The 27,255-nt window shown below is 41.2% G+C and overlaps 1 protein-coding gene across 7 annotated transcripts in view; it reads right to left on the bottom strand.

Moving 5' to 3' along the window:
- Positions 1-27,255, bottom strand: part of LOC133554447 (synaptotagmin-2-like) — a 169,156-nt gene that overhangs the window by 37,938 nt on the left and 103,963 nt on the right. The window contains exon 1 of one of the 7 annotated variants that reach the window (XM_061903231.1): positions 23,349-23,520. The exons of 5 other annotated variants lie outside the window; for them this stretch is intronic. The gene's annotated coding sequence lies outside the window, so the exon portion shown is untranslated. Of the gene's footprint in view, positions 1-14,536; positions 14,701-23,348; positions 23,521-27,255 lie in introns of those variants that run through there. One more of the 7 variants, XM_061903233.1, reaches the window with a different exon arrangement.

Raw genomic sequence — 27,255 nt, 5'->3', positions numbered from 1 at the left:
CTACTACACCGGTAATTCACTCCGGCTAAAATGAGCTCGGAGCTCCCAAAGTGGCAATGGTTTCATTTTGCCAAGTTCTAATATGATGACAGGTAAACACTGGTGGCTGCATTGCTTGTTATTTGCCACTGTAAGTTGAGATCATGTGGGGATCATTGTCTGAGCTGGGTACATTTAGACGGAATTACCAATCTCTTGACCATTTCTATTATCAACATTTACAAAATATCTATCATTTGCCCTTAGTTTTAAATGATAAATGGGTTGTACTTGTATAGCGCTTTTCTACCTTCAAGGTACTCAAAGCGCTTTGACATTACTTCCACATTTACCCATTCACACACACATTCACACACTGATGGAGGGAGCTGCCATGCAAGGCGCCAACCAGCATCCATCAGGAGCAAGGGTGAAGTGTCTTGCTCAGGACACAACGGACGTGACGAAGTTGGTACTAGGTGGGATTTGAACCAGGGACCCTCGGGTTGTGCACGGCCATTCTCCCACTGCGCCACGCCGCCCTAATTTTAATCACTACTTCATCGCAAATCCAAAATGCATGATTTTAAAGGTGTGTTCTAAGTGTCGGCACTTTGAACAGTAACTGTCAGATTCACTTTTATGTGTATTTTTAAAAATGAGTGTCTATTGCCACGTTACAAAACAACGCCAACAAAAACAATGAAAATTATTCTAAATTAGGGTGCCGTCCTATAGGTTTAAGCTGGCATGGGATAAATGCTACAGTAGCTATAAAAAATGTATTTCTAGTCACTTACTAAGTTTCATTCTTCAGTTGTATCAAAAGAGATGCATGGCCACAAACTGAAAAAAAACACACATGGTGAAAATTCTGTGCAAGAGTACCTGGGGCTAAGCAACTGAAATAAGGTTTCTGACATCGTACCACTATTATTACTGCACTATGAAAAAATTACACCTTGAAAAAACACTTCCCAAAACCCACTAAGAGACGCAATGTGAACAACATGGCATTGCAGTGTTCAGTGTCTGGTATTTGTTTCCACGTCACATTCATACTTGCCAACCTTGAGACCTCCGATTTCGGGAGGTGGGGGTTGGGGGGCGTGGACGGGGTGGGGCGGGGGGCGTGGTTAAGAGGGGAGTAGTATATTTGCAGCTCTTGTGTGCGCAGTTGTGCACTGCACTTTCTAAAGTAGATGTTATTTACACAAATGCATGATTGATTGATTGAAACTTTAAACCCACATACTGTAAGAAACCAAGAACTCGCCCTCGATCATTCTACAGTTATAACGTCACTGGGCAGACACGCTCTCAGACACGTCACTCAGGTCCTCATGGAGCTAGGGGGGGCGTGGCCTCCTGCTCCGCCTGAATTTCGGGAGATTTTCGGGAGAAAATTTGTCCCGGGAGGTTTTCGGGAGAGGCGCTGAATTTCGGGAGTCCGAGAGGGTTGTCAAGTATGCACACACTGCTTGAATTATTTTGATAAAAAGTTACTGAATCAGTCTTCAAATCACTGAATCGTTTCGGATCAACCATCCATCCATTTTCTACCGCTCGTCCCTTTTGGGGTCACTGGAAAAAAGAATTTCGTCCCTAAATTGTATCGGCCACCACAAACTCTGAATGGAATTGTTTTTAAAACGAATCATTACACTCCTCGTTGCTTCTACTGTCTTGTATGCCTTGAAGCCTAAATGCTTTATATTGCGCTCGGTGCACCCTTTTTTTATAGACGAGTAAAGTTGAGGCTTCTGCCATTCTCCCTCTTTTCTGTCTTTTCTTCTCTCTCTCTCTCTCTCTCTCTCTCTCTCTCTCTCTCCTCTCTCTCTCTCTCTCTCTCTCTCTCTCTCTCTCTCTCTCTCTCTCTCTCTCTCTCTCTCTCTCTCTCCCTCTCACTCTGTTGTCACCCAACATGCGGTTCAACTAATATTACCGGCAATGTCGCCACGGTGCAAACAGCCTGCGTTTGAAAAACACAAAAGTAGAATTTTATTTTCAAACACACTATAGTAACTTTTTTAGTCTATACTGCGGAACATTGGTATACTGAACAAGCCTACTTTCAACTAACAGTTCAATGAGTCGTCACTCAAAGTTCTCCCACAAAGTTTTGCAGCTGTCTGACATCACGCAACAATGGCAGAACCCAAAAAGACACACTTAAGAACAGGGGTGCTCAAAGAGGGGCATGTGGTTATGGAAATAATTAGTTACACACAGTATTACTCACCAAATAAAGTCCCCAGGGCATATAAGAAAGTACGTAAGCTTAAAGGTGCCATGTGTTATAATGTGTCCAGACATGGTACTGCAATCACGATCAAAATGATGTAGGCCCTCCCACTCTCCATGACTGAGATATGCAGCCGAATCCGAATCCTACTCCAAGGAACTTCAAATGGCAATCGAAGAGTCCTACGCTGTAGGTTTCTCTTGTTTATGTTTCTTGCAATATGGTTTACTAAGTAATTATGCCACATTTTACTGATGTCGATTAGCCAAATGTATTTGTAAAGTTACGCAGCAATATTTTCCTCGGAAGTCGGCACGAATTGTTGGCATTACCCTGCTAAAATTTCTACTTTGACCGCACGGACCAACATCGAAATAATTATATATAATATATATCGCATAGGGGCAGCAAGGTGAAAAAGGGGTCAGTGCATGTACCTCACAATGCAGAGGTCCTGGGTTCGATCCCCAAACTCTGGGTCTTTCTGTGTAGAGTCTGCATGTTCTCCCTGTGACTGCGTGGGTTATCTCCGGGTACTCCGGCTTCCTCCCACCTACCTGGGGATAGGTTGATTGGCAACACTAAACTAAACTGGCCCTTGTCTATCTGTGTTGGCCCTGCGATGAGGTGGCGACTTGTCCAGGGTGTACGCCGCCTTCTGCCCGAGGACAGCTGGGATAGGCTCAAGCAACCCCCGCAACCCTAAACTGGACAAGTGGTAGAAAATGGATGGATGGATACATCACATATGCTTAATTTGATGGCAAGCTAAGGCCAACACAAAAATTTTGTTCAGCATAACTTCATGTTCAACCTGACACACTGCATTCTCTTCCATGTACACACATCAACATCTTTCAGTGCAGAGTTCATTTCTATGAACCGACCCACGTTACGTACAAAACACGTTACGCATAAATCATATAGCCTACTACCATGTCAATAAACAAAGTAGAAAATCATTACATGTAATTATATTGTGCCAAGCAAATACCACCCCATATGTGTTTGATGCACACACAGTACCAGAAACCCCAATTAGTCGTGCTAATGTTGGAACCCATTTCCTCAGCATATTGGCATATTGACAACAAAATAGGGACTGACACTACCCATATCCACATAGGTTTTATTTGTCGAAAATGTTTTGCCCTGTCAGTTGGATGACACATCAACATAGAGGCTAAGCAATATAATATATTTCCCCTGTTAGCCTGTATGTCCAGGTGTTATTGACCGGGCTGGCGTGCTAAGCTACACTAGTGTGATGTTGCTTTGCTCCTAAGCATTCGTTGCACAAACATACTAGCTTTGTGAGACAAGATCATAGACAGTATTGGGCAATGTAGTTTACATACGAAATGTCCATTTCCATTTATTACAAGTCAAAATAAAACATAAATCCCTGACTTACATATCAAGGAGGAAATTAGCAAATTTGGCGTCAGATTAAAAAAATCTTCTCCGCCTTCAATCGTCTTCATCTTTCAAAGGCATCGCAGATACAAATCCTCGTTTTGTTCCTGGCTTTGTCATGAATAAATTGAGAATCGTAACGACGCCTTTTATATTTACGAAGGTCTGACATGTTTAGTAACTTTACCAGTGGCAGTAGCCCGACAAAGAGGCATGGTGCGTAACTGGCAACCTCGATGTGACACACTCACTGACTTTCTAATTGGTCACACGGTGGAGGGCATCGAAATGGAAAAAATAACAATTTTTCGGGGCTGAAAAAATCCAATTTTGAAATGAGCATATCCCGGCTGAACTACCATTATCAGTTATAGACGTATTCGAAAAGAACTTGATTTATTAATGCCTTTTGACATTTCAGGGTCATTTAATGATAACTTGACATGGAATTATTACATATGTCACCTTTAACTTCATGAATTATTGAGGCCACTAGCTATCATCAGAAAAAAAAAAACAATTACCACCCCATTTCAATTTAAAAGACAGCATAAGTCCATTCCTGCCTTGCCTTTGGTGAGGGTGGTCGCATTTTTCTCCACTCCCTCCTTTCCCAGCTTGCTCTCTTTGTTTTTGTCTTGTCTGAACTTTTTTGAAGCCTCTTTCTTTGCGCTGTCCTCAAATCTAAACCTCAAACATGGATATGATCAGCTGAACTCTCGATGCAGTTGACAAAGTGAGGAAAAGAGGTTCGGGGGAGCCTGGCTGTCCTGATGGAACCATTGCTGCGGGGTACATGAGAGAGTCCTGGGATGAATAGAGAATCATGTGCCTCTCAGTCCTTTCCATCAAGGACATGGAAGACATCTACCTATTTGGAACCGTGATCGCGGGGCACCTGCTGATTGGGCTGGGCATTGCTCTGGTGTATCGTCAAATTCGTAAGATGATGGCAGCCACTCAAGGAGCCCAAAGGCTGTTCTTCGCAATGGAAGGTTTGGGTAGGGCTGTGGGAACACAGACTGTGGCGATTTCTGAACTAAATCGCAAGATGGATCACATCATGGAGAAGTTTGCTGAAAAGGAAGATTGAATTGAATTTGAGAGACTAAAAACAGACAAGTCCTTGTTTTGTCTTTTCGAGAAAAACAAACATCCTAATCTACAATTTGACTCCCTCGAATGACCTTGACGCTAGGACCAGGCTGTACTGAAAAACACCCCCAAGGACACCTCAATGATGGACGCTTTTGACCTCCCTCCCTTCTCACCGACACCTGGAGTCGAACTTTTTCATATCGGCCTCAGTCTACAAAAATATTACACCATCACACCCAAGACAATTGGGCACACACGCACACACCTCCCCTCCACCACCCCACACCTTCACCACCGCTTGTTTTTCCCCTCGGGGCTTTCCCCCCCGCTGTGTGAGTTGTGGTGATTAAATGTAACGTGTTCATGTGTGCATTGCAAATGATTTTTTTTTCCCTTGGACTCAGGCTGGACCCCTTTTAGTGGGTCCAGCCTTTGACAGATCTTTTTTTTACTCCTGCCCCGTTTCCCAATATCACCTTTTTCCCACCTTTTTTAAGGAGTGCCAAAAAAATGGCTGATCTGTTGGCGGTCCCGTCTTGTCTCCCTGTAACGTATGTCTGCTCTTAGTGGGACTGTGCCGAAAATGTACTTTTCAGTTCTTATGTGTTTTGTGCATGTTAAGAATTGACAGTAAATCATTTCCATTCTATTTCCATTTCCATTTCCATTCCATTCCAGACGGTTAATAATAAATACGTAAGTGTTAACATGGAAATTTGGGCAGCACGTGCATGTGCCTAACAATACAAAGGTCCTGAGTTCAATCCTGGGCTTGGGATCTTTCTGTGTGAAATTTGCATGTTCTCCCCGTGACTGCGTGGGTTCCCTCCGGGTACTCCGGCTTCCTCCAGCCTCCAAGACATGCACCTGGGGATAGGTTGATTGGCAACACTAAATTGGCCCTAGTGTGTGAATGTGAGTGGGGTGTACACCGCCTACCGCCACAATGCAGCTAAGATAGGCTCCAGCACCCCCTGTGATCCAAAAAGGGACAAGCGGTAGAAAATGGATGGATGGGAAACAATCTGAATCTCTTGTTAAGGAAGGGTATTTTACTATACCTTACTCAAAACAAACAATCCACATCTTGTTATTCTTGTGGAGCACCAGAAGATATGGAAAACCACCATTGTGGTGGAATTTTTTTCTGCAAAAGTGATCCCGACTACAAACTAAAAAGATGACAGATTCTTGGTAGCTCCACGGCTATCTGCATCTGCATCAGAATTGCTTATGCAACGATTCATCTACTTGGGCATCCCGCCCCTGTGTTTCCCCTTAGGGTTGCAGATATACGTTCAAGATGCAGGAACACAGAACGAGAAAAGAAGACTGTGAGCATGATTCAGTGTGGCAGCTACGTCAACATTATGTAATTAGTTCAGGAAAGCCTGTCAGTGCAGGCGCTGATCTGAGGGCAGCAGTCGAGATAAGGATGTCACAAAGGTGCCTTGCATATCACCTCACCGGAGAGAGTTAGAGGAAGGACTCGCACTCGTATATCTCACTGTGTGCTGACCCAAAGGGCGGTCCACAGAGGCTTATTTACAAACGTGCTTGTGCAGATAAAACAATGCTTTTTCTTCACCTGCAACTCAATGTGACTCAGCTATTATCGTGAGGCCGTCTTGAAAAAGGTAGTTGGAGGCGCCATACATCCTCTGTCTGGCCCTCTGTACAAACCTTCTCTCTGTCCCCTGATAGGTTGCTTAATCATTCTGTCATTGAGATAGTGACCCAATCTGCATGTAAGACTGCGTGGAAAAAAAGCGAGCAAGGAGAGGCCACATCCAGGACCAAAATATGTAGAAAGCGATAACTTAAATCCCTTCGAAGAAATGATAGGCTATCACACACAACCTTTTGGTAAATAACAGAACATATGATAGTAACCATAACTACAACTATAGTTTTAACTGTGTTTAATGCTCTATGGATAACCAATTAACAATTTATATTTCGTTTTCATTATACAGGTACTGAACAAAGTTGATGGGGAGGGGCTACTATTTTTGGCCTTGAGCAGTTGCCAGGCAACCACTGGAGACGACAGGATGAACATTAAAAAATGAAGTTATATTTTAAACTTGCATGTACGGATTAAGCCAAAAAGAGGGAACATTTTGCCAGCAGAGTTAAGAGGTGCTGGTTTCTATTTCAAAGCTGGGTTACCTCTGCTATATTCTTTAACAAAAGAAAAAACTTATATTAACATCAGTAACAGTAATCTTTTTTTTTTTTTTAAATGTACGTCTGCATACTGTGTGTGTCTTATAATTAAGTATTTTATTAAATAAAACCCTGGAAAACTAAATTATTTGTCTTCCTGGTGGTTAACCCCTCCAGATTCAATCTCAGGATTTAGAGAAAGGTTCCTCCTCATTGGCTCACGCGATATATAGTGAACTTGTTTTCAGTAAAGTACGACTGCCGAACACACACTTGGAAAGATTGCGATACCAGAGAAGAGCCTAAACTTGAATGAATATTGGTCCAGTGTATTCAAGACATTGGGCATTGCAGGCCAGTCTTGGACTAACTTTGGACACGCAAGCGGCTGCTTTCCCTTCTAGACAGGTAATCTAATGTTCCATTTTCATATATTTTGTGTGTATCTTGTCTATGGATGTTCTTATTCATCCAGTTCATTGTAATCTCAGGGCATTCAATCAATCGCAACTGGGCTGTTTGGTTTGTATGAGAAGATGTTTTGCCTCTCATCCGAGTTGGCGTCATCAGTTCATGCTCATAGACTTAGATTGTTCAGATCAAGTCTAGCGGCTGGTGCCATTACCTCAGTAGGCTTCATCAGTTCATGTTCATAGACTTAGATTAGTCAGATCTAGTCCAACGGTTGGTGCCAAAAGCACAAATATTTATACTCCAAAAACCATAAGGGTGTGCCTCAGCAAGAGTGGTTTAGCCCTATCGTAGTGACAAAAAAAACTGCTATGATGTAAACAAGCAATCCTACTGTCAAGGCTAAGGGCAGTCATTGAAGTGTAATTTCCCCTCGTTAGCATTGAGGATTTGTGTGGCAGAACAATCGCGGTGGATCAACTACTACCAGTCCAAAATAGTCGGAATCACCCTTGTTTGCATCCTATTCAGTTGTAAACAAATGGCATACTGGTCACCTTCTGAGAACAGAATGTTTCGAAACTCATGGTATTTGTTGAAGGCTAAATTGCAGAGTCTTTTAGGAATGGTTGAAAGGACTATGTTGTATGCGGGAGATAGGTGGTGTCGCAGACCACCTCCTCTGTTCACGGATGGTTTTCAACCTTGACATAGATGGCATCCCTCTCTCCTTTTTCATACCATCCCTCCTCCCGGTTCAAAATCTGTACATTTCTGTTCTCAAAGGAGTGCTGTTTCTCCCTAAGGTGCAGGTTGACAACGGAGTCTTGGCCTGAAGAATTGGCCCATCCATGCTGTTCCATGCATCGGCTTAGTGTTTTTTTTTTTGTTTCCAAATATAGGAATCAGTGCATTCAACATTACACTGGATAGCAGACAGCAAATTGTCTTTGGGGGTATGGGGGTTCTTAGGATGCACAAGGCTCTATCTCAGGGTGTTGCCTGTTTGAGGTGGATAGTGTGTTGGTTAAAACATATTCTGAGTTTCTCAGATAGACCTGATACGATATGGAATTACAATATAAGTGTGTCTTGTTCCTCCTCATCCACTCTGTTCTTGTTATTTATGGAACTGATTCACTTTTCACAAACGTAACGTTCTGATAACGCCAAGTTTGGGTTCCAGTGGGTGGTGGGAGTCAAAAAGTAGGTATTGTATATGTGGGTTTTTGGTAAACCCTGACATGGAAGCCCCCGTTTTCTCCATTGTGGATATTACAGGCCAAAAAAGGCAACTTACTTTCTTTGACATCCTGACGTCAGAACTTGATTTTGTTGCCCACTGAGTTAATGTGCTCGATTAAGGCTTGCACTTCTTGGTTTCTGTTTTTCACCCATGTGTCATCCACATATCTGTACCAATGACTTGGTGCTGTTCCCTTAAAAGAGCTCCAGAGGTCTCTTTCCCATGTCACATGAAGCATGGCACAGCAACCTCTAACTGCACCTACGGGAAAAAAAATGCACTCCTTGAGAACAAAAATGTACAGATTCAGGACAGGGAGGACAGATGGTACGAAAGGAGCGTGAGGGAAGCCATTTCTGTCAAGGTTGAAAAACCATCCCTAAACAGAGGAAGTAGTCGGCAACACCACCTGTCTCCGACTTTCAACACTGTCCTTTCAACCATCCCTAAAAGACTCTGCAATTCAGCCTCACACAAATAACAGGAGTTAAAAACATTCTGTTCACAATCTGTGAATGGAATGCTAACATGCGTTCATCCATCCATTTTCTACCGCTTGTCCCTTTCGGGGTCGCGGGGTGCGCTGGAGCCCATCTCAGCTGCACTTGGGCGGAAGGCGGGGTACAGCCCGGAGAAGTCGCCACCTCATCGCAGGACCAACACAGATAGACAGACAACATTCACACTCACATTCACACACTAGGGCCAATTTAGTGTTGCCAATCAACTTATCCCCAGGTGCATGTCTTTGGAAGTGGGAGGAAGCTGGAGTACCCGGAGGGAACCCACGCAGTCATGGGGAGAACATGCAAACTCCACACAGAAAGATCCCGAGCGCAGGATCGAACCCAGGACCATCGTATTGTGAGGCAAACGCACTAACCCGTCCTCCACCGTTCTGCCCGCACGTGGGTGATTCTAACTATTTTGGACTAGTAGTAATTGATCCGCAGTGACCATTGTGGGACACAATACCTCAATGCTACCAAGGGGAATTAACACTTAAACGACTTTCATTGGCTTTGACAGTAGGATTGCCTGTTTGCATGATAGAAGTTGTTTTTCTCACAACGATAGGGCCAAACCTCTCCTATTTTTGGGAGTATAGATATGTGTGTGTATCCTTTTGGGTGTGTTACCGATAGGCTGCAACAAAACACGAACGATTGGATCCTTCGTTGGAACTTCAGACTCTCAACAAAATATGCGTGTTCATGTACAGCTCTCGTGTGCGATTTTGTGCACTTCCTTAGAGAAGGAAACTGGAAGGTACTGTCATCGAGGAGCGCGGAGTAGGGGGCGGGATTTACAGTTTGAATACTGCCAGGAGACACAAAATTCAAATACCCCAGCTTTAAGTCAAAGACATTGGCAATATTTAAAAAGTCAAAGTGTTCAACCAACTAAGAACTCCGTGTGTGCAGTAAAACACTGAACTAACATACTTTCACCATGCAAGTCAGCTGGGATGGAATTAAAAAAAAAATCATCATGCAATGGTTCATAATTTCCAGATCATAAGCACATCTCCTATGGCTGTGGTCTTAAGGTGCTGAAACTGAGGAAGGAAAACAAGCTTAATATGAATAATGAAAAACCCAAAATGAAAAGCCTGAGTGTTGCCACAGAAGCAGTATTAAATAGAACAGGACACATTCTTCTTCAAAATATCAGATTTCATTAACAGCATACTTGGGCGGACAAGAATAAACGCGAAATATTTCAAGAAAAATAATATACGTTTAATTTTGACATTTTTTGTAAGTATAACACTTGTAACCTCAGGATATGATATGCAATAGATCAGTGGTTCGCAACCTTTTTTCAATGATGTACCCCCTGAAGAACATTTTTTTAATTCAAGTACCCCCTAATAAGAGCAAAGCATTTTTGGTTAAAAAAAAGAGATGAAGAAGTAAAATACAGCACTATGTTATCAGTGTCTGATTTATTAAATTGTATAACAGTGCAAAATATTGCTCATTTGTAGTGGTCTTTCTTGAACTATTTGGAAAAAAAGATATAAAAACAACTAAAAACTTGTTGAAAAATAAACAAGTGATTCAATTATGAATAAAGATTTCTACACAGAAGTAATCATCAACTTAAAGTGCCCTCTTTGGGGATTGTAAAAGAGATCCATCTGGATTCATGAACTTAATTCTAAACATTTCTTCACAAAAAAAGAAATCTTTAACGTCAATATTTATGTAACATATCCACAAACAATGTAGCTGTCAACACTGAATATTGCATTGTTGCATTTCTTTTCACAGTTTATGAACTTACATTCATATTTGGTTGAAGTGTTATTCAATAAATATATTTATAAAGGATTTTTGAATTGTTGCTTTTTTTAGAATATTTTAGAAACATCTCATGTACCCCTTGGCATACCTTCAAGTACCCCCAGGGTTACACGTACCCCCATTTGAGAACCACTGCAATAGATGGCTGAAAATATCAGTGTGTTTGTTGAAGTGGAACAAAAACTAAAAACGTACACACTGCAAAACCCTGATCCAGCTGTGTCCCATTTACACAATAATAGCAAAATCAGTACACATTTTTGATTTAATGATCCAGTTTGCAGTGGTGACTTGTGGGGACCTTTAAACCAGGGGCCTCATGCAATAAAAGTTGCTTGGGTTTACTACTAGAAATAGACGTACGTTTAAATGCAGAAAACATTGTCTGCAAAAAAAATTCTGAAGTATTAAAGTTTGTGTTCGCACAAATCCAAGCACATTTTGTTGTTACATGGCAATCAACCTGGAATTGATCTCAGAAGATTGCATAGCAGGGCGTGGCCAAACCACCCTTATTAATATGCAAACCATATTGAAAGTAGCCATGTGCTTGAGGTCTGCACGCTCTTCCCAATCACAATTCAATAGGAGGTCCATCTTTCTCTGGATTCCAGCGAACGACAGAGCATTGAAACTGAAAGTCTGTCACTGTTGTGAAGGCGAAAATTAAAAAAACAAATGGTGGGACATCAGGAAAAAGGTGATGAAGAATATTTATGTGCCCAAAACAGACGTCCGAACCGAAGATGACGTACAGTGCTGCACCCCGTTTGAAAAGATTGTCACTGCAATAATACTTCAACTTTACAAGATGGAGGTGACTCTGATTAATATTGATATAATGTGTGTAATATGCAACAAAATGTGTTCATACAGTAGGCTGCTCACAGCCAGATTAGTTTCATGTGAAAATTACGTAGAATTTGGTTTGCAATAATTTTATTTTAGACATACCAGTGCTACTCAAAAGGATACGCAAGACTTTGACTCTCGTTTGATTACTCAATCTATTATTATAAGGCAGGAGAGCTACTTGGGGTAGCTGCTGTTCGTGCACAAAGGCGGGGTATTCTTCCGATGTCATTGTGCCTGACTGGCCAAGCTGGTGCTGGAGTAACAGGAACACAGTGTGATAGCAATAGGTGGCAAAATGCTCGACAACATAAATTAATGACGTCCACACAAATGTAAAACATACAATGCGTTGGCGAAAAAGTGAATTTTGTGTTCTAGCTTGCCTCAATCAAATTACATTGTTGAAATCAAATCAAGTGTTGGCAAAGCTCAAACGACCACCTCCGAGTGGCGCCAAAGTAAAGTTAAAGTACCAATGATTGTCACACACTAGGTGTGGGGAAATTTGTCCTCTGCATTTGACCCATCCCCTTGATCACCCCCTGAGGAAGTGAGGGGAGCAGTGGCCAGCAGCGGTGCCGCGCCTGGGATTCATTTATGGTGATTTAACCCCCAATTCCAACCCTTGATGCTGAGTGCCAAGCAGGGAGGCAATGGGTCCCATTTTTATAGTCTTTGGTATGACTCAGCTGGGGTTTGAACTCACAACCTACCGATCTCAGGGCGGACATTCTAACCACTAAGCCACTAAGTAGGTGCTTTAAAACTGGCAGGTTAAAAACAATGTAAAAAATTGTGATATTAATCGAGATCGGATGATATATAAAAACTAAAATATATTTTTTGTCATATCACCCAGCCCTAGGATCTGATAATCAGCTTGGAATAATCACAAACAAGGCAACAACACCACACACAAATATTTCCTCCTCAATAGTCCTTCAAAGTCACACAGGTTAATAAGAGCTGGTGTCAGTTGAAGTGAAGGCGCATCATATACAAAAACTTCCGCAACAGCGCTTCATCAACCGTCTTCTTAGCGATCTTGCAATCTACAGGCCGGTATTAATCCACTCTAAAAAGGTAATATTTCAATTATATAATAATCTATAAAGGTGCTCAGAAGCAAAATAGCATCCGCTGACAGGTCTTTAGACGCGTCTGATGTCACTTCATAGTGTTACGTTTGCGCTGGCATCAAAACACACCCTGCTTAAAGGCCTACTGAAACCCACTACTACCCACCACGCAGTTTGATAGTTTATATATCAATGATGAAATATTAAACTTGCAACACATGCCAATACGGCCGGTTTAGGTTACTAAATTGCAATTTTAAATTTCCCGCTGAGTTTTCTTGTTGAAAACGTCGCGGAAAGATGTTGCGTGCGCGTGACGTCACAGACTGTAGAGAACATATTAGCCAGCACCATTTGCGGCAAAAAGTTGTCTCTTTTCATCGGGCAATTAAACTATATCCGGGACATCTGTGTTGCTGAATCTTTTGCAATTTGTTCAATTAATAATGAAGAAGTCAAAGTAGAAAGATGGAGCTGGGAAGCTTTAGCCTTTAGCCACACAAACACACGGTGATTCCTTGTTTAAAATTCCCGGAGGTGAAGCTTATACTATAGATCAGAGCATTCAAGCGAACATGGATCCCTACCACTTATCAACCAGCAGGTTTTGGTGAGAAAATTGTGGTAAAAATTCGCCTCTTACCGGAGATCAGCTGAGCTTGCGGCGTCCGTTCAGCTGCTGTCGACTTCCCTCAGAGACTGGCGTCAAGACACTCGTGAACACACCCCTCCGACTATCAAGTACTATTTAATCTTACTAAAACACTAGCAACACAATAGAAAGATAAGGGATTTCCCAGAATTATCCTAGTAAATGTGTCTAAAAACATCTGAATCTGTCCTAATGCGATTGCCTTTTTTTTTTTAATTCATTTTTATTTATTTTTTTTTCCAGTCCTTCGCTATCAATATCATCATCCACGAATCTTTCATCCTCGCTCAAATTAATGGGGAAATTGTCGTTTTCTCGGCCCGAATAGCTCTTGCTGCTGGAGGCTCCCATTACAAACAATGTGAGGACGTGAGGAGCCCTCACCCTTGTGACGTCATCGTCTGCGACTTCCGGTAAAGGCAAAGCTTTTTTATCAGCACCAAAAGTTGCAAACTTTATCGTCGATGTTCTGTACTAAACCCTTTCAGCAAAAATATGGCAATATCGCGAAATGATCAAGTATGACACATAGAATGGACCTGCTATCCCCGTTTAATAAGAAAATCTCATTTCAGTAGGCCTTTAATGGCACCCCCACCTAACATGGTAATTGATTGAATTGATTTATGTTAAAAGGTCTGTGCTCTACACACGAATGCCATACTTCTAGGTTGTAGCTGAGTGTAATTGTAATTAATAGAAAAACAGTGATGGATCTGTTTGGTCTTTACAAGAAGATGACAAAACAACGGCATTACATCTTGCACTGCAAACGTAGCTGACTTGATTAAGATTTAAAGGGAAACTGCACTCTATAGGGGGAATTTTGCTTATCATTCACAATCCTTGCGTAAGACAAGCACACATACGTTTTTTTTAGTTTTTTTATGCAATCTAACTAGTACATACATTACAAGCAAAAGTCTGCTTACAATGGAACTGATGGGGCTCTATTCTGGCTTTTAAGCACTTAAAAAACATCCAAACACTTCCATCAAGGTTTTATATATAGTTGATATAGGTAATGTAGCAACAAACACACATGAGAACCAAAAAACATAATAAAATATCACTTACTTTACTATGTCTACTTTCACTGGGATGCCAACTGTTAGGATGTTCATATCTTCCAGTATAAATGAAGAATGACGTATAATCCTCATGAAAAGGAGGGGGTAGAACCAAGCGTCTTTTCGTTAGCGTCTTTTCGCATCTTTCTCGGCATTTCCGGGTCCAACTTGGGCCGTCAACGTTGACCAACCTGCCGAATTATGTCTTCGTTCTTTTCGCATGATCAATGTGAGAGGCATTACTTGTGGTCTAGCGCAGTGGTCCCCAACCACCGGGCCGCGGAATTTTTTATTCCATTTTATTAAAAAAAAATAAAAAATAAAATAAAAATTTTATTAAATCAACATAGAAAACACTTACAATTAGTGTGCACCAACCACTTACAATTAGTGAGCACCAACCACAAAAACCTCCCTTTTTCATGACAAAAACCTCCCTTTTTCATGACCAAGAAAAAAATAAATAAATAAATAAAAAAGGATCCCCCCTCCCCCGGGCCGCGGGACAAATTATTAAGCGTTGACCGGTCCACGGATACAAAAAGGTTGGGGACCACTGGTCTAGCATATACTGTGAACTTTCACGAGCTCCGAACATGTAAATGGGGTATTGCTGGCGATTTTTGAATGGTTATTTATCGGGCTTTATTGACGAAATAGAGGACCTCCCATTGACTTCATTGTAAGCGGACTTTTATTTACATATAAACTCCCAAAAAAGTGCAGTTCCCTTTTAAAAAGCAGGTCTTGATAAAAGACTTCCCTGCTGTGATATGTTACATAATGTTGGTGGTGTACAACCTCTTGTGCTAAAAAAAAAGATGCTAGTATAAGGAGTTTCGATATTAGTTTCGCTATCGATAAAATCCTAATAAACATCCCAACTGTTTATACAGGTTAATCATGACGAAAAAGAAAGGAGTAAGTCACTTTTGTGAAAATGTTATCAAATACTTTTTGGTCTCATATAAATAATTTTCTTTGATAGAAGTAAGAGTAACATTTGAAATCTTTCCCACCTTCTACTTCATTTGGAAGTGAAGTACCTGCACTATGTTCGAAGAAAACGTACTTTGTATGATCACATCTGTTTTGACTGAAATTCAAGTTTAGAGACAAATTTGATTTTGGAAATATAATTCAACATTCATTCTGCAAAGCATAGAAAACATAATTTTTGCGTTTGACAAAAATAAAAACGCTGGCTTCCTCGCTGATAGAAAACATGTTAGCAACATACACCTGCATACACCACTTCTCTCAGTGTGGTGAGTCAGAGTACTACAAGAGGCACTCAAAATACAGTGACTGTACTGTACAATTATTAAGAATAATGATGTCACACTTACAAACCCCATTTCCATATGAGTTGGGAAATTGTGTTGGATGTAAATATAAACGGAATAGAATGATTTGCGAATCCTTTTCAACCCATATTCAGTTGAATGCACTACTACAAAGACAAGATATTTGATGTTCAAACTTATAAACTTGTTTTTTTTTTTTGCAAATAATAATTACCTTAGAATTTCATGGCTGCAACACGTGCCAAAGTAGTTGGGAAAGGGCATGTTCACCACTGTGTTACATCACCTTTTCTTTTAACAACACTCAATAAACGTTTGGGAACTGAGGAAACTAATTGTTGAAGCTTTGAAAGTGGAATTCTTTCTCATTTTTGTTTTATGTAGAGCTTCAGTCGTTCAACAGTCCGGGGTCTCCGCTGTCGTATTTTACGCTTCATAATGCGCCACACAGTTTTGATGGGAGACAGGTATGGACTGCAGGCAGGCCAGGGAAGTACCCGCAGTCTTTTTTCACTAAGCCACGCTGTTGTAACACGTGCTGAATGTGGTTTGGCATTGTCTTGTTGAAATAAGCAGTGGCGTCCATGAAAAAGACTCAGCTTAGATGGCAGCATATGTTGTTCCAAAACGTATATGTACCTTTGAGCATTAAAGATGCCTTCACAGATGTGTAAGTTACCCATGCTTTGGGCTCTAATGCACCCCCATATCATCACAGATGCTGGCTTTTGAACTTTGCGTCGATAACAGTCTGGATGGTTCGCTTCCCCTTTCGTCCGGATGACACGATGTCGAATATTTCCAAAAACAATTTGAAATGTGGACTCGTCAGACCACAGAACACTTTTCCACTTTGCATCAGTCCATCTTTGATGATCTCGGGCCCAGAGAAGCCAGCGGCATTTCTGGATGTTGTTGATAAATGGCGTTCGCTTTGCATAGTAGAGCTTTAACTTACACTTACAGATGTAGCGACAAACTGTATTTAATAACAGTGGTTTTCTGAAGTGTTCCTGAGCCCATGTGGTGATATCCTTTAGAAATTGATCTTGTTTTTTTATACAGTGCCGTCTGAGGAATCGAAGGTCACGGTCATTCAATGTTGGTTTTCAGCCATTCCGCTTACGTGGAGTAATTTCTCCAGATTCTCTGAACCTTTTGATGATATTATGGACCGTAGATGTTGAAATCCCTAAATTTCTTGCAATTGCACTTTGAGAAACATTGTTCTTAAACTGTTTGACTATTTGCTCACGCAGTCGTGAACAAAGGGATGTACCTAGCCCTATCCTTTCTTGTGAAAGACTGAGCATTTTATGGGAAGCTGTTTTTATACCCAATCATGGCACCCACCTGTTCCCAATTAGCCTGCACACCTGTGGGATGTTCCAAATAAGTGTTTGATGAGCATTACTCAACTTTATCAGTTTTTATTGCGACTTTTCCCAACTTCTTTGTCTTGTGTTGCTGGTATCAAATTCTCAAATTAATGAAAAAATGTTTATCAGTTTGAACATTAAATATGTTGTCTTTGTAGCATATTCAACTGAATATGGGTTGAAAAGGATTTGCAAATAATTGTACTCCGTTTATATTTACATCTAACACAATTTCCCAACTCATATGGAAACGGGGTTTGTACATTAAAAAAGGCTGCACATTCTACACTATGCAATCTAGAAAAGCATGGTATAAAAATCTTTCCACAAATATTATTTTGGCGACATTGTCACAGGCTGACCAGCTGGTAAGCTACGTCCTCAACCTCTTTAGCTGATTGATTGTTTGATTGAAACTTGTATTAGTAGATTACACAGTACAGTATATATTCCTCACAATTGACCACTAAATGGTAACACCCGAATAAGTATTTCAACTTGTTTAAGTCGGGGTCCACGTTAATCAATTCATGGTGTTCAGCTCGCCACACAAAGGAAGTTAGGTTTGTGTGCAAATTTTATTCAGTTATATGTTAACAAAATATTGCACAGAATAATCGTACAGAATATACATTTATAACACTGGACATAACAATGGAAAAATATTACTATTTATTTCCTGTTTATATTTTTTATCATGACAAGTGAGGTTCTGCCTCAGCAGGCTACCCTGACTGTAAAATGTAAAACAAAAAAGACCAAAAAAAGACAAAAAAAACATATTGTATACGAACACTGCCAACGGCTAGTATATGTTTGTATAAATACTAATACATATCCATCCATCTTCTTCCGCTTATCCGAGGTCGGGTCGCGGGGGAAGCAGCCTAAGCAGGGAAGCCCAGACTTCCCTCTCCCCAGCCACTTCATTCAGCTCCTCCCAGGGGATCCCGAGGCGTTCCCAGGCCAGCCGGGAGACATAGTCTTCCCAACGTGTCCTGGGTCTTCCCCGTGGCCTCCTACCGGTTGGACGTGCCCTAAACACCTCCCTAGGGAGGCGTTCGGGTGGCATCCTGACCAGATGCCCGAACCACCTCATCTGGCTCCTCTCGATGTGGAGGAGCCGCGGCTTTACTTTGAGCTCCTCCCGGATGACAGAGCTTCTCACCCTATCTCTAAGGGAGAACCGCACCACACGGCGGAGGAAACTTATTTCGGCCGCTTTTACCCGTGATCTTATCTTTTCGGTCATGACCCAAAGCTCATGACCATAAGTAAGGATGGGAACGTAGATCGACTGGTAAATTGAGAGCTTTGCCTTCCGGCTCAGCTCCTTCTTCACCACAACGGATCGACTAATATATATATTGGTCACAATTAGATGTTCAACTTTGTAAAAATTGCTGTTTGGACTCCCCAAAAAGACAGATATTCCCACCAGCTGTCTTGTGCAAACGTAAATCCCTGTTGAATGTGCCGTTGAATGTGAAGATTCAAAAAAGAGATCTCCGACAATGAAAAGATTTAAAAACGGAAAGCATGGTTTCTCTAATGCTTTTTACAAACACTGCGTCTATAACATAATGTTCTACTTTTGCTCTGTGCGCGTGTATTAGCGGGGTTCAGTTAATATGCGGCGAGAGTGTATTGATAATTGTATCATCATTTTTTTGGGCCCTTGAGTGCATGATCCTCTCTGTCCTTATCCTTTCCATCCTTTGTAACTGAGATACTGTGTGGAACAATTTCCCTTGTGGATCATTACAGTTTGTCTAAGTCTATAAGGTTAGGCAATAGTTTGCCATATCAGTATTGCGTTACACTCCTACTTGTAGTGTTACAACTTTCTTTTATGATATTTAGTCTTTATTATGGTAGTTTTTTAGGTCAAGCGTGGGTCTAGAAATCACTGTACTGTTGGTTTTAGTACTCATTCTTCCCCCCAAAATGATTGAATCCCTTCCCCCAATTGGACACTTAGAGACCACCATCAGGTGTGTTATGCTGCACCCTATTGTTTTTTTACAATTAGCAATAAGTTGAAAAACATTTTCCAAACAAAACAACAACCGCCATTCTTTTTCAGGTCAAATAAAACGCACCATTAGCACGGTTGGGTGTTCAACATCTGCCGTTGTTTGCAAAAAAAAAACATCACATAGATTGAGGGCAAAAACAGCTAGGTCCTGCAGATGTCGGGCAGTAAGAGCGCTCTAACACTCGAATAATACATGAGAATATAGCATGCACTTCTATTCTTTCTTCATGAAAAGGACCAAGCATTTAGCCACCAGCTGCCTTGTCAGCAGGAGCCAAAGGATAACAGAAATAAGATTGGTGAACTTCAAAGCTTCCGCTCCTTTTTTCTGGGTTTGCATGGGAGACTTTGAGAGTATTTGTCTGTGTGAGAGCCACAGGATGCTGCAGCCTGAAGTTCACACTTAATGAGCCTGGCTGAATGTTTACCAGGCAGAGAGCTCACCATCAAACAGCCCTCTGCTCGTTGCCACTGCAAAGGTATACATATGCAGTGCACACTGTAAATAGAATATGATCCCTCATACAATAGCTACCTCTGAATTTACCATGAATTGATAAACGTGGACCCCGACTTAGTGGAAAAACTTATTCGGGTGTTACCATTTAGTGGTCAATTGTACGGAATATGTACTGAACTGTGCAATCTACTAATAAAAGTCTCAATCAATCAAACTCTGTAGTTTTATCGATAACGTTACCTATTTTATTTTTTTGCTCAGCAGGTGTTCATTTTAGGGCCAGTAGAAAACAAAATGAACATCCCCATCCATCCATCCATTTTTCTACCGCTTATTCCCTTTCGGGGTCACGGGGGGCGCTGGCGCCTATCTTAGCTACAATCGCGCGGAAGGCAGGGTACACCCTGGACAAGTCGCCAACTCATCGCAGGGCCAACACAGATAGACAGACAACATTCACACTCACATTCACACACTAGGGCCAATTTAGTGTTGCCAATCAACCTATCCCCAGGTGCATGTCTTTGGAGGTGGGAGGAAGCCGGAGTACCCGGAGGAAACCCACGCATTCCCCTAAAATGTAAAATGGCAAAATGCATGTATGTAAATAAAATATGAATAATGAAGTAATAAATGAATATATTTATATTTATATATTTCTACACAATACTCAGATATGGTAACACTAGCGAGCTATAGAGAATATGAAGTGATTTCTGGTCTCGAACATGTTTTGCTTTATTCATCATTGACGTGTTTCTTGTTACTTTATGTTGTATATTTTTTACATGACATTTCTATAGTGAGAATGATAGTAGTAATGAAATATAAATCCATCCATCCATTTTCTACCGCTTATCCTTTTCGGGGTCGCGGGGGGTGCTGGAGCCTATCGCAGCTACAATCAGGCGGAAGGCGGGACAAGTCGCCATCTCATCACAGGGCCAACACAGATAGACAGACAACATTCACACTCACATTCAAACACTATGGCCCATTTAGTGGTTGCCAATCAACCTATTCCCAGGTGCATGTCTTTGGAGGTGGGAGGAAGCCGGAGTACCCGGAGGGAACCCACGCAGTCATGTGGAGAACATGCAAACTCTACACAGAAAGATCCTGAGCGTAGGATCGAACCCTTCGTATTGTGAGGTAAACGCACTAACCCCTCTTCAACCGTGCTGCCCGAAATATAAATAACAGATTAAAAATTACCAGAATAAAAAGGAAGAGTTTAAAATGATCAGTAAAATGCCTGATTAAAAAGGTGTTATTGTTTTTGTGTAATTGTGTTATTGTTTTTATATAACACATTTACATACTATGGGGTTGTAGTTTAAAAATACCATTTCTAATTAGGGGTGCGTTGCATGTATTGGTGAAAATACTTTTCTGTATTGTTGCAAACAGAGAACAAGGAAACGTGACTACACAGATGGTACTTGGTGGTTGTTTAAGCACACTGTCTAAACTATGAAATTATATGTTCTATTAGTGAGCGTGTTGCGGGCGACCTGCTATGACTGCATGCAAAACTCCTAAACAGTGCAAAAGTGGTGCGGCCCACCCTATTTCATGGAAAACATGCTCCAAACCGTGTTGTTTTGCTATGTTGTGAAACAAGCGGCACACATTTATAATCTGTGCAAATCTATTTGGGGCAATTTAAAAGCGCTCCTCCAGTACGATGGAACCAACCTTCTTGCACGCCAAAGATGCAGGGTTGCAAGTTTTTTCACACAGGAGACATATTGACTCATTTTGGCATCTGTTGGCTTCAAGGTCATCCAGAACCTCTAGAATCGAATTGCTGGATCGCCTATATATATCATAATAGGATTGTCTCTGTCCATATTTGTCATTGCATCAATAGCCACAATAACCACGGCGCAGCCGTTTGTGCATAACCGTGCCACTTTGCATTTCAAACGCACTAAATATAGATGCAAAAACAGCAGCCGCAAAACAGTTTCATGGTTGAAAATCATTGCAAGCGCTAAATGATCGCAATAACATCTCTTCCTCCAAGTATTTGTGCGTTATCACAATCTGCATATATCTGCATAAATTCTGCATATGAATGAAAGCAACGGTGCCACACTCACTGATAATATATTTACTAGGGCTGGCAAATGATATAAATATTTAACCATGATTAATTGTAGTTTGTCTGTTGTTGACTCATAATTACGATTAATCGCAGCAATATATATATTTTGTATCTTTAATTAGTGTATGATGTGTTTTGGTACTCCGGCTTCCTCCCACTTCCAAAGACATGGACCTGGGGATAGGTTGATTGGCAACACTAAATTGGCCCTAGTGTGTGAATGTGAGTGTGAATGTTGTCTGTCTATCTGTGTTAGCCCTGCGATAAGGTGGCGACTTGTCCAGGGTGTACACCGCCTTCCGCCCGATTGTAGCTGAGATAGGCGCCAGGGCCCCCCGCGACCCCGAAAGGGAATAAGCGGTAGAAAATGGATGGATGGATGGATGTTTTAGTATGGTTGTAGTTTAAAAATACCATTTGTAATTAGGAGTGCATTGCATGTATTGATGAAAATACTTTTCTGTTTTGTTACAAACAGAGAACAAGGACACGTGACAACACAGATGGTACTTGGTGGTTGTTTAAGCACACTGCAGCCAGTCCTGGATAGTCCCACTCCTTAATGATTCAGTCACTCGCAACATTCTCACAGGAATCTGTATTCATTTACTGTATTCCACCAAGTTGATTAATCATATGACCACTCCAGATATCAGCCATTGACTGTCTCTGATGATTACCACACCAGAATCTCCGGGGAAAGGAACAAGCTGAGTTATATTTCATGATGCTACATCAGGAAGTTCCGAATACTACATTAAGTTAAGAGTCTTTGAATGTGAAAACATATTTGCTTCACAGCTGCACCAAATCAGACTCCCCGGGCTCGCAATAACACTTCTGGAATAATAGCCACGCTATATATAGCAATTAAGATGAATGAAGCACCAAATTTGAATGTAATTCACAAAATCTCTGCTAATGACCAGTCCTGACGTGGAAGTACAAGCAGACCAAGATAGGCTTTGTCCTTGGTACTGTCACCTCAGTGCTGCCAGTGTTGTACTGTATGTCCCACGAGAGACAGCGGGAGAAAAAAAAGAGCATCCTGCAGCACTTTATGAAATCCCACCTCCCGTTTGTATACCCTCTTCAGCACGACTGTCAGCCGCTATACTTATGAAACGAAGAGCACTCGCTCTCTGGATTATTGTTACATTATGGCAAAAACACAATATTTTAGTGTTGACTCTTTTGGCTCCACTGGTGTTGTTTCTCACTGTTCAAGGAGCTTTGTGAGGGACGTGACTGAAACATCTGTCAGGCGGGACAGCCACTCTCCAGAAAAGAGGAGTGACACCCATCAAGTGGGTTTAAACAAGGCATGATCCATGATAACAATCCAGATTGAGACCCCCCACATGCCTCTACCAGTTATCTGAAGTAAAGTTTGCATCGCATGCACGGGCGGAGAACATGGTCGCTCCCAAGAAGAAGGAATCGGGAAAGGAAAAAAGATGTTTAGTAGTATGCCAGATTCCTTAAAGTGGAAATGATGCTGAGAAGAGTTAAAACACACCCTTACCAGCACTGCCGTATTTCCGCAATCTTGCTCTCCGGGCTAACCCATTCACCAAAGAGGCACTTAGAGTTACTGATACAATGCCTTATGAATATTCCCGCACCGCTCTCCCATCAGTACCAGCAACTGCAGTTCTCTTTGCACTCTTCCTACTGCACCACTAGTTGTTCTCCCACACACACACACCGCCATTCTGACAACCCCCACCTCTGTTTCTCTCAGACCCCTCCTCCTTCTATCTCTTTCACGGACGCCCCCACCCTCCACCCACCCAACCCTACTCTCCATCTTCCATCCTCCCTCCACTCCAGCTCTCGCTACTCAGCTGATTTGCGATGCTGCTCACAAGGTGCTATATATGCAGCACTCTCCGTCCCGATCCGATGCGAACGCGTAGCCAAAAAGCGTCCGCATGCACTACAGTCAGAGCGCCGCTTTGCCTCTGACATCACTGGGATCTGGCAGGATAGTGTCAGCATAAAGAAACAAGCATTTGCAATGCAAGGCAAACATATGACCTACAGTAGATTAGGTATGGAGATAATAGGCCGAAGCCACAAAGAAGACAGTCATTTGCTGACTGCTTAGTGCAGCAGCAGTCGACTCCTCGCTGTCATTATCCGTTTGTCTGAATGATGTGTTGCAGAACTCCCACTGTCATCAAGGAAGAGTTTGAACTCCCTAGCACCGCATGAATGTAAGCAGGGTAAATGGTGCATATAAAAACAGCATAGACATGAGTTATTTTCTCGGTTGTGAGAAGGTTTCGAAAAATAGTTTTTGTGTATTAAAACACTGCAAACTGTATGCATGTGTTAAATGAGCACACTACTGTTGTTAGTTATAGGTGATGCTCACAGGTGCTTCACAAGAGAAAGTTTCTCAGACCTCGTCCCCCCAGGTTCAAGACTCTGATGGGAAAAAATGCATTCTACTATTTTGCCACCACACAGCGGAATGCACTACCAACAGACAATTAAAATTCAAACTTCCCGACTAAATTTTACAACTGCCATAAAATCAGAGCTCAGCTATACCTCCACCTGATCTCAACCATAATTGATCCCCAGCAACTTTCCGAAGCATCAAGCAGGTTCATATGTGGCTATAGTGCATATATGTTATATATGTTTTGCACACTCTTGGAGTCAACATGTGCATAGTCATGTATATGGTGTCATGTACATAGTGTATACCCCCCTTTTTTGTATACCGTATTCTTCTGTCGAAAATGCATAATAAAGAAGGAAAAAAACATATGTAAGTCGCATTTTTGGGGGAAATGTATTCGATAAAAACCAACACCAAGAATAGACATTTGAAAGACAATTTAAAATGAATAAAGAATAGTGAACAACAGGCTGAATAAGTGTACATTATTTGACGCATAAATAACTAACTGAGAAGGTGCCTGGCAGAGGTGGGTAGTAACGCGCGACATTTAATCCGTTACATCTACTTGAGTAACTTTTGGGATAAATTGTACTTCTAAGAGTAGTTTTAATGCAACATACTTTTACTTTTACTTGAGTATTTTTATAGAGCAGAAACGCTACTTTTACTCCGCTCCATTTATCTACATTCAGCTCGCTACTCGCAACTGGATTTTGTCGGTCTGTTAATGCACGTTTTGTTTGTTTTGATTTGTCAGACATACCTTCAAAGTAGGATCCATCGCATGCCTGCGTTTCACCAATCAAATGCAGTCACTGGTGATGTTTGACTCTGTTTCACCAATCAAACAGGGCCAGGCGGTCACATGATTAACTGCCCAAAAAGTTTCAGCGGCAAACAACAACAACAATGGCAGAGACGACAACAAACGCAAACACCCCTGGCCTCACATAAAATGGATGTTCACGCTTCAGACAACCAAAAAAACAGTTATATAGGGCGTTGTCATATGCCATACTTGCCAACCCTCCCGGATTTTCCGGGAGACTTCCGAAATTCAGTGCCTCTCCCGAAAACCTCCCGGAAGAAAGTTTCTCCCGAAAATCTCCCGAAATTCAGCCGGAGCTGGAGGCCACGCCACTTCCAGCTCCTTGCGGACTTGAGTGGAGACAACCTGTTTTCACGTCCGCTTTCCCACTATATAAACAGCTTGTCTACCCAATCATGTTACAACATCTACGGATTTTAATAAAAAACTGCACACACAAGGAGACGAAGCAGAAGAACGAGAAAGTTACAGCCATGGCGATGCCGTCTGTAATAGAGTGATCTATGTTGTCTGTTGCCATCTCCTGGTGAATGTTGCCTATAGCGTAAAGGGGTTGCTTTTTGATTGGCCAACGATTTACGTGGTGTTGTGCACATGACGGCAAGTGAGGGAGTCTGTTCTGAAGCCCACAGTAAAGAGACATAACTTCATCACCTCGCCTGGTTATCGACTCCAACCCAATATATTACACCATCGACGAGCAAAATGAAGAAACAAATGGCAGAACAAAGGTTACTCAAATAGTGAAAGGTAAGTGTATTTTTTTTTAGTAACCAGCAGTCACAGTACAGTTAGTAGAACAACTGTGTTTTTATTATTGTGTATTTGATAGGTCCCGTCTGAAATTCAACTATTTATTTTATTCATATATATAAAGATGTATATATATATATATATATATATATATATATGCATATACATATGAAATATATATGAAATACTCGAGTTGGTGAATTGGCTGTAAATATACTCCTCCCCTCTTAACCACGTGACTACTCCTTACTTTTACTTGAGTAATAAATCTCTAAAGTAACAGTACTCTTACTTGAGTACAATTTCTGGCTACTCTACCTACCTATGTTGACGTAACATATTATGGTAAGAGTCAATAAAAATAATTATAACATAAAGAACATGCTATAAGTTTACCAAACAATCTGTCACCCCTAATCCCTAAATCCGATTAAATCTTATACGTCTAGTCTCTTACTGAATGAGCTAAATAATATTATTTGATATTTTACGGTAACGTGTTAATAATTTCACACATAAGTCGCTCCTGAGTATAAGTCACATCACCCGCCAAACTATGAAAAAAACGCCACTTATAGTCCGAAAGATACGGTATATTGTTTTTCAAATCACCTGACATGTATACTGTGTATGTGCATAATTTTGCCTTTTTTTTACGAATTTTTTTTTTGTACATGTTATATAACTTGTATTATTGATCATTCAATTAATTAATCAATCAATATTTATTTATACAGACCTAAATCACAAGTGTCTCAAAGGGCTGCACAAGCCAAAATGACATCCGCGGTACAGAGCCCACACAAGGTCAAGGAAAAACTCATCCCAGTGGGACGTCGGTGACAATGACTATGAGAAACCTTGGAGAGGACTGCATATTTGGGCAACTCCTCTCCTCTAAGGGAGACCAAAAGCAATGGATGTCGAGCGGGTCTAACATGATATTGTGAAAGTCCAGGTCATTGTGGATCCAACATAACAGTGAGAGTCCAGTCCATATTGGATCCACTATAGTTTGATTGATTGATTGATACTTTTATTAGTAGATTGCACAGTTCAGTACATATTCCGTACAATTGACCACTAAATGGTAACACGCGAAAAAGTTTTTCAACTTGTTTAAGTCGGGGTCCACGTTAATCAATTCATGGTAGTAGCTATTGAATGTATCAAATGTGATGGCAATGTAATGGACCACAATGGAAACAAGCCTTCTGGCTTTTTGTGCCATCCGCTTTCCTTTTGAAAGCATTACATAGTTTCAATTATTTAAGATGTCAATAAACTTCTCAATCAATGTGGTAAATCACATATTTACAGTTTCACATTTTAACAGGCCTGAGAAGGAGTGTCAGAAGCACATCTTATCTATTCCCACCCCCTGTCCATTTAATAGCAATCTGTAACACAAAGCAATTAATAAATAATATAGTG

Source organism: Nerophis ophidion, linkage group LG06, assembly GCF_033978795.1.
Source record: "Nerophis ophidion isolate RoL-2023_Sa linkage group LG06, RoL_Noph_v1.0, whole genome shotgun sequence".
Lineage (NCBI taxonomy): Eukaryota > Metazoa > Chordata > Actinopteri > Syngnathiformes > Syngnathidae > Nerophis > Nerophis ophidion.
Note: the sequence above shows the minus strand (reverse complement) of the source record. Positions and strands in the feature narration are given on the sequence as shown.